This window comes from Rattus norvegicus, chromosome 13, assembly GCF_036323735.1.
Source record: "Rattus norvegicus strain BN/NHsdMcwi chromosome 13, GRCr8, whole genome shotgun sequence".
NCBI lineage: Eukaryota > Metazoa > Chordata > Mammalia > Rodentia > Muridae > Rattus > Rattus norvegicus.
The window spans coordinates 38526390-38533931 of record NC_086031.1 but is presented as its reverse complement, the minus strand read 5'-3'; the positions used below and the strand labels follow the sequence as shown (position 1 = coordinate 38533931).

The 7542-nt window shown below is 36.6% G+C and overlaps 1 protein-coding gene and 1 long non-coding RNA gene across 2 annotated transcripts in view; both read left to right on the top strand.

Annotated features, from left to right (window-relative positions):
* The window catches only part of Dpp10 (dipeptidyl peptidase like 10), a 1676457-nt gene that overhangs the window by 288056 nt on the left and 1380859 nt on the right, over window positions 1–7542 (top strand). The gene's annotated exons all lie outside the window — the stretch shown is intronic.
* The window catches only part of LOC108352624 (uncharacterized), a 64918-nt gene that overhangs the window by 33640 nt on the left and 23736 nt on the right, over window positions 1–7542 (top strand). Inside the window, exon 2 of the long non-coding RNA XR_010056985.1 lies at window positions 499–607. This is a non-coding gene — a long non-coding RNA (uncharacterized LOC108352624). The remainder of the gene's footprint in view (window positions 1–498; window positions 608–7542) is intronic.

Sequence of the window (7542 nt, the reverse complement as noted above, 5' to 3'; positions counted from 1 at the left end):
GTAAAGATGATGATTAAATAGTTTCTTAGAAAAAGATTGTAGTTTATGTAATTTATGTTTCCATTTCACTCTATGTCCATTGACAGATTTTAAATAGATTTGAATTTTCATCTCGTTTTTAGAAATTTAAACTCAAATAACACAAAATGGGCATTTTTCTTAGTTATATGTAAAATCAGTACTCTCCATTCCACGTATCTAATGAGCCATAATTCAGCTTTGCTGTTTAAATTATTAATATGTTGGTCATTAGTAGGTATTATTTCAACTTTTTAAATTGCTTAAATAAATCCAAGCTGTCAACTCTATATACTAATTATTTTCAGTGATTTTTCTCTTCTCTATAATTTAAAGTCATAAAGTAAAAATAATTTAGTTCTTTATGCATAGTTTGAGAGTAACCAAATGTTACAAGGCAAGGTGTAATTAGTACTTATTGCTTTTGCCAAATAACATGTTTCTAAATTTGATAACGCTTCTTTCTGTGTTGCATGTAAGATCAACATGTACCAAGTGGCTAAGCTTCTCGAGGCTTTATGACACCCAAGCATAGTTTTATTCATGTGGAATGAATTTTGGCTAAAGAGCTCACCCATTAATTTTCTCTGTGAGTATTCTTAAAATCTCTGCTAATTTCAAAACAGTACATTAATTTTTACAAGGTTTATAACTATGTGCAGCATTTCGATTATTTGTCCTTTAAAAAAGTTGTTATTTAAAAATTTTCATATCTGTATACAATGTGTCTTGTGTATATCTGGCCCCATTCCCTCCCTCCAATTCTCACTTAATACTTACAATGCATGTAAGTCTCTATGTCATTTTTGATGTTGTTTGTTGTTTGTTTCTTCCTAACGCACTGAGTACATTGGTATGGGCTCATCCCTTGAGACATGGCAATCTTCCAGTAGCCACACTCACAAGGAAAAGTTATTCTTCCCCATCAACCAAGGAACACCAAAATGGAACTTCAAATTACTTTCAGAAATTTAGAAATTGAAATACAATTACATTACTTTCCTACTTCACATTTCTTCCCCTAACTGCTCCTTTTTCTCTGCCTCTTGCTCTCTCTAAAATTCATGGCCTCTTTCCTTTTTCTCCTTAATTGGTAAGCATGAGGGGTGTGTGTGTGTGTGTGTGTGTGTGTGTGTGTGTGTGTGATGTGTGTTCATGTGTTCTTATTAAGCACCTGCTCAGTCCTTTTAATGTTATGTGTATGTATATGATTTCAGGCTGATCATTTGATATTTTATTACTAATTTTGTGTCTCTACCCTGGTGACCCTGGTGACGATCATTTCCCCTGCTTTTATAATTCCTTAGATGCCTGTAGTTATTTGTCTAGTGATGGGGTCCCTTGAGATTTTCTATATATGAATTACCACCAGTAGCTAAATAGTCTTCTAAGTGGTGCATTTTTAGTGGAGGATATATGTAGTATTTATGTGTGCTTGTTGTTTGTGTATTAAGTTCATTTTATACATGTGTGCCATATACAAATATGTGCCAGCTAAAAATTGTATGTATGTTATTCAACTTTCTATCTAAAATACCAGAGACAATCAACTTTAAAAGATACAAATATTATTTTGGTACACTTTCTATAAATGTTTGATTGCACTGCTTTGGGAATCTGTAACAGGGCAGCACCAGGTGATAATGGTGTATGGCAAAGGGAATATATTCATTTCATGGCTGAGAACTTAATGTGAACAATAGGAAAGGGTTAAAGTTCCAGTGTCCCCTTCAAAGGCCTGTCTCCCACGCCTAAAGAACTCACACTAGTCTCACTTCATGAAATGTTCCAGTACACAGTAATTCTACAGGCTCAACCTTTGGGGACAGTTGTTCGAAATAGAGTCTCTCTCTCTCTCTCTCTCTCTCTCTCTCTCTCTCTCTCTCTCTCTCTGTGTGTGTGTGTGTGTGTGTGTGTGTGTGTGTGTGTGTGTAAGAGTGCTTGGGAGAATGGTGGAGTGAACTCGCAAAGACTTGAATCTGGGAGGCAAATGAACTGAGGTCTCTTAGCATTGGAAGGTGTGAAAAATCAAAATATATAATTATCTAAGGATTTCACAGAATTAGTAAATTATTTTAAAAAGAAAGGATCTTGGACCATGTAAAAACAATTCATGGATATATAACTACCATATAACTACCATATATCCATGTGGTAGGCTATCAAAGTAACAGTCTATAGAACACGTTTAGATAGAGGATGTGATCCTTGAGGAAAAGAAGTGGAAAATAAGACTTTTTTTTCATAGTATTTGTAACTACAGTTCTCAGGCAGTGAAGATTGAGAAGGAAGAGGAAGAAAGGGCTATTTAAGCTAAAACAGTTTAGCTAAGGGAATGATCAAGTTGGATGCATAGGGACTGTAATGCATGCTGAGTTTTTCAGTTTATTCATCATTTTCTTTACTGTGTAAAGAAGTAATGGAGCCTACACATAGGTAGTTAAAAAAGTGAAGATGAATTACAGAATTTCAAACCATAAAATGGGTGAATCAAGTATCACTTTCCCTATATATCTCATAGGTTTTACCATAAATATACTAAGGAGTGGAATTAGCACTCCTTTTAGAATTTGTCAACATACTAATGGGTGTCAGGGATTAGAATGCCTCTGTACAGGGAACATGTCTTAAAGTTTTGTAATACTTCTTACATAAATACATAGAGGAGAAGACATAATTTTTTGAAATTCACAGGGAAATAAGAATTAAAACTGTTAAGTTCAAATTCAGCAAGAAACAATTGATTGGGGAAGCTGCTGGATCCTTGTATGGATTGTTGTCTGGCATATCTAAAGCAGAGTCTGTCCCCAGCTTTTAGAAATATTCTTCATACTAAGATCCATACTAGGCTGTGGAATTGGACTGCTTATTGTATGTTTATTTACCAAATATTCATCATAGGCATAGTACAATTTTTATAAAGCCAATGTGATGTTATGTTGAATGTGAGTGTCCCTTGCAACCAATGGCTGGTTTATTTTTAAATAAAGGAAAATTGGAAAGGATAGATAGATAGATAGATAGATAGATAGATAGATAGATAGATAGATAGATAGCATATGAAGACAGAACATAAAGGCATTGACTCATGAAGCCTAATGGAATCAAACATTAGCTAAGCAATGCCTCCAACAAGTATCATAGCAACAAATATGATCTAGAATAGAACCTTCCTTAGAGCATGGCTCTGTATCCACTATGTGTCCTGACTTTCATCCTTTGGAACTACGAATGAGGTACTGGGATTCTAAACTGGACCATCTATTGTCCTTTTGTAGAGCTGTCTGAGGAGGCAGCTAAAGTAACTGATGCATAGGGCAGGAAATGGATGAGACCCTGTGTGATTATCTCTGTGTGTCCGCCACCAATAAATGTGTAGTATTTGTATTAAGAACATTTTTCTCAAATGTTTTTAATGTTTACAAATTGCATCTTCCAATTGGGGACAGCTATAACTTTTTTTTAAGAAATATGCTCTGCTATTGATCTATACTTCCTTATATCACAACGAAAGAAATCTGTGGAAAAATCTATCTTAGTGTCAGTGGTGGTCTCATATCGCCTACAACTTTGGTTTGAAGCGTTAGATAAGGAACCCTATCTGGATCACAGACGTGGAATGTTTGTTCAATATCTGGCATGGAATGGCCAAGTTTATTATTGTAGGGGTTTAGAAGTGGTAGGCTTGAACTTGATTCATAACCCTGTGCCTTCCTAGAAAATTACCTGTATTTGCAGGAGAACGTCTGTGCTTTTGGTAGGTAACAAGGTTTTGTAGGCACTGAGCTTGAACTTTACTGCTCCTCTTATTGCCGTGAGCCAGTGACTCAGCAGATTAATAACTTCCTTAAAATAGATTGTAAGGACTCCGAGTTATGCAACTGGCATTTGTACTTTATTCACTTGCAAGTAGCAAGTTTCAAATAATTTTAATTATGAAGTTTATTCTATTTGTGTTTTGTGATAAATGACCTGTGTCTTTAACTACTAGATGATATTCTAAGAAATAAGGGAAAGGAAGTCATTTGAATTTTAAATTTCTATCCCATCACATAGGTAATGAATATTTAAAGATGAACAATACGATGAAGTTACACTTTTGAAAACTACTTCTGCTTATTAGAATCAGAATCATAGAGACTTGACCTTTAAGAGTTACAGATAAGGTTGTATTTGTACATGATAGTTTCTGGAAATTTCAGCCCAAATGAGATATACCCATTCTTCATTCATTTGAAAACCCAGCAGCTAAATCTGTAAGTCCAATGAGTGCTCTGCAATGATTTCATGGTGTGGGTGGCTCTTTCCCATCCATGTCGAATCCCCCGAAGGTGTGTAATCTCTGACCGTCAGCAATGCTTGGCTTGGCATTTCAAATCTATCCACTCAGAATATGATTAACTACCAGGGACTCTGGAAAGACTCTGGGTTGCTTAGTTTTGCTTTCTTTAGGTCACAAGCTTTGTTGAGCACTGTGTACAGAAAGAAGAGAAATACAAGGTATGCTTCTTTTATTGAGTTCTATTTTTTTTTGAGATGCCTTATTGTGGATACATGATATACATGACAGTTTGTTCCACATTGATGTATGTGTCAATGTCACAGCAACATCCATGTAAAAACATCAAACTTTGTAGGACAATAGATTGCCAAGGCATAATCATCATGTAATTTATAGTAGGTAGGAAAAAGAAGGACAGGGAAGGGTGTGCAAGTGAGGTCTCAGACAACAGAAGTCAAAATAGAGGTTGTGAATTCACTCATTGCTCTTCAGCTCATCCCTGACATGGAGGGGAGTAGCTAAGTAACTTGGGGCTCCCTGTTTCCTTGATATGCATATTTCATTCCTTCTGCCCCAAAGTGGTGTCAATCAATCTCTGATGATATAATAAAAGTAGGATAGAGAAGATGAAGGACAGCTCAGTGATTTAAAGCATATGGCACTTGCAGAAAGCCTGCATTTGTTTCCCAGGACACACACTCAGCAGCTTATGCTGCCTATTTCTCAGCTCTAGAGCATTTGATGTCTTCCTGTGGCCTCCACAAGTACATGGACACATATTCTGCATTTGACATAATTAAAAATGATAAACTAAATCTTTTTTTTAAAGTAGGCTAGAACTATGAGGGCATGTACAAGTCAACCTTTAACAACTAAGGCACAGAGAGGATTTTCAGCCCTTTACATGAAGGCACACCAAGAAAAGGTTTTGCTTATCTGGTAACATTAAGTAAACACTTTTTACTCAACAAAATTATAACTCAGAGTGAAAGAGAACTGACGCCCAGTGAACCCAAGAGTTATAAAGGGGGCTTAATCACAAAGAACTTGGCTTTCCATTGGATAACTCTCAGTTACACTTGTTAACTTCTTAGTTGACTTGGCTAAGTCTCGCAAAACAGAGAATAGAGCCCTTAACAAAAGAAGCTCCGATAAGCCATAACAGTTATTATTAATGAGAGCTTATAGGAGGATAGCTTAAAGAGGAAGTTAGGTGACAGGGGTACATCCTAATTTGCTTTCCTGTTACTGTGAAGAAATACTTATCAAAAACAACTTAAGGAAGAAAGATTTTATTTGACTTCCGTTCCCTGGAGTCAAGAGTCAATCAGATATTGACATCATTAAATTTCTCCACCAGTATATAGGATTATAGTTATAGGGGATCTTAGTAAAATTCTAGAACAGATTCCAAAGTTTTTGTGAAGGAAAAATGTTTTCATTTTTTGAATGACTAAACAGTTGGGATTAACATTTATGCACTTCTTATTCTCCAAATTAAACTTTGAGAACCTGAGAGACACAACACTGCCTCTAGTCAGTGGAACTGAGAGGTGGGGATTCTCTCCTCACATGTATAAAGCCTCCACTCTCATTCCCTGCACAATAGATAAGCAAATATTCATTCAAAATTTTTGTCTTTTCCCATGTAACTACAGAAGAATATACTCATGGAGAAAACAATTATTTCTACAAAGTGGAAAGCTTGCAGAAATAACAGTGGGGACATCAGCATTTCCCTCCCAAGTAGCAGATATGAAGGTGTTTGCTCATTCAATTTCCTCTGGCCTGCACTCCAGAGAGCTCTGAGGACCAGACTGGAACACAGGACAGAGAACACAGGCTTTGTAACACATAAGAATAGCTGCCATGCTCCTATTCTTATGTTATACCTCCACAGTCCCCCATCCTCATCTGTAAATAAGGCTTCAGTCTGCCTCTTCTTTAAAAACGTATGCATTAGCATATATTAATTATGCAAAGTATGGGCTTCATTATGACATTTTCACATGTGTATATCATGTACTTTGATTATATTCACCCCCAAAACCCCTTCTTATGTTCCCTCATGTCCATTATCTTCCTTTTCCCACCCAGCCTCCCAGTTTTCTTTTATGATTTTTGTATATGACCCAATGAGTTTAATGATGGTAACTAGTAGGAACATGGGCACCTTGCCAGGGGATATGGAATCACACACACACACACACACACACACACACACACACACACACCTACCTACCTATATTTTATAACTTCCAAGAAACATTTTACTCAAAGGATAGCTACTTATTGCTTAAATGTTTGTATGCTATCGGACTATATATCCTACTTCTGAGGTCCCAAAGTAGTCACATATGTTAACAAGGGAAAGCAAGACAAAATCTCTGTTCATCATCTCAGGAAAATGGGGAATGGGCTGAGGGTGTAGTTGAGCAGAAAATATTTGCCTAACATATATCAGGATATAGGTTTGATCTCCATAAAGTTCTTTTAAATCCCCCAAAGTCTACTCTTTATGTTCAGTTAGGTCATGGTCCAAATTATAGTTACAGCTTATCGTGGTTAGTTTGACTGACACAACTTAGAAGCATACAGGAAAGAGTCTTAATGAAGAATTACCTAGAAAACTTGAGGATGCAGGAAAGTATGTGGGAAGTTGTCTTGATTATTGCTTGCATAGGATGTAAGATCTACCTTGAAATGTGATGGTGCCATTTCATGGACTAGGCACTGCATAAGACTAGAGAAGTATAGATGAGAAGCAAACAAGCAGTTAGGAAAGGAGCCTATTTCTCTCTCTTCCTGAGTATGAATGTGATGTGACTAGCTGCTTGAGTTCCTGCCTTCATTTCCCCACTATGAAGGACTGTAACTCAGAACTGTAAGTAGAATAAACCCTTTGCTCCTTATGCTGCGTATGGTTAGGATGTTTTATTACAGCAACAGAGAGACGTTAGGGCACAGCCTTGCATATGTTATCTGTGAATCATTTTTCCTTGTATATTGTTGATGTCTTTGTACTGGCAGATAAGCTACTTCAACTTTTCCTAGGAATGAATGGAGGCAGGAGGTGTAATGAATAAAGCAAGCTTTGAATTTGTGCCTAACTCACCCTCAGTGCATGGGGCTTAGCTCTTCAAAAGAAGGAGCAAACCTAGTGTGGATATTGAAACTTCCCTTCAAAGACAATGCAGTCAGTGAACTATGGAATGCTCAGGGCCCCTTATGGAACATTCATG